At 33.8% G+C, this 651-nt stretch overlaps 1 protein-coding gene across 1 annotated transcript in view; it reads right to left on the bottom strand.

Annotated features, from left to right (window-relative positions):
- Positions 1-651, bottom strand: part of LOC103212875 (cytochrome P450 2C18-like) — a 35,489-nt gene that overhangs the window by 12,085 nt on the left and 22,753 nt on the right. The gene's annotated exons all lie outside the window — the stretch shown is intronic.

Below are 651 nucleotides of genomic sequence, written 5' to 3'. Positions count from 1 at the left end.
GTGACTTTGAATCATTCTACCAGTTTCTTCTGAAATTTATGTTCATATTTCTAAATAATGACTCTATTTCTGTTTCTTGATTTATCATTTTTAGAAACTAATGACATTTTTCTAAGGATGATGATCATTTACTTCTGCATTAGCGAACCCTTACAGAATACATGCACACATACACACACAAGCATACACACACACACTCCCCACCCATCCATTTCCCCAATCTATTCTATCACAAATTTTGTTTATATTAATATTTATTATTTACATAATCAGGACTATATAAATATTCATTAATAAGAGTATGCTTCAATTTTTGTACTTTCTTGGTTTAAAACTGTCTTTTCTTAAATAAAAACATTTTATTGTGATTTGGGTGAACTGTTACAGAGAAATTTATTTTCCATTCAACAGTTCATATGCATTTCATTTCTTAACATTGATTTCAATCCCCACAATGTAAGAGCTCTCTTCCCACTTCCTGCCTGTGGGTACCTTTTCCCTGTGTCCCTCTCCTATGCATTCCTGCCTTCTGAGTTTCTCCCTGTGCAAATGCTGTCCTTCTGATTTTCCATGGTTGATTGTTCTAAGGAGTGTACCTCCCTGATGTAATTGTTCACCTTATAGACCTGTCTATTGTTTGGCTGAGAGTTA

Source organism: Orycteropus afer, unplaced genomic scaffold, assembly GCF_000298275.1.
Source record: "Orycteropus afer afer isolate SDZICR_OR568_19922 unplaced genomic scaffold, OryAfe1.0 scaffold01134, whole genome shotgun sequence".
NCBI classification, from domain to species: Eukaryota; Metazoa; Chordata; class Mammalia; order Tubulidentata; family Orycteropodidae; genus Orycteropus; species Orycteropus afer.
The sequence above is the reverse complement of the archived record's forward strand: the minus strand, read 5'-3'. Positions and strand labels throughout refer to the sequence as shown.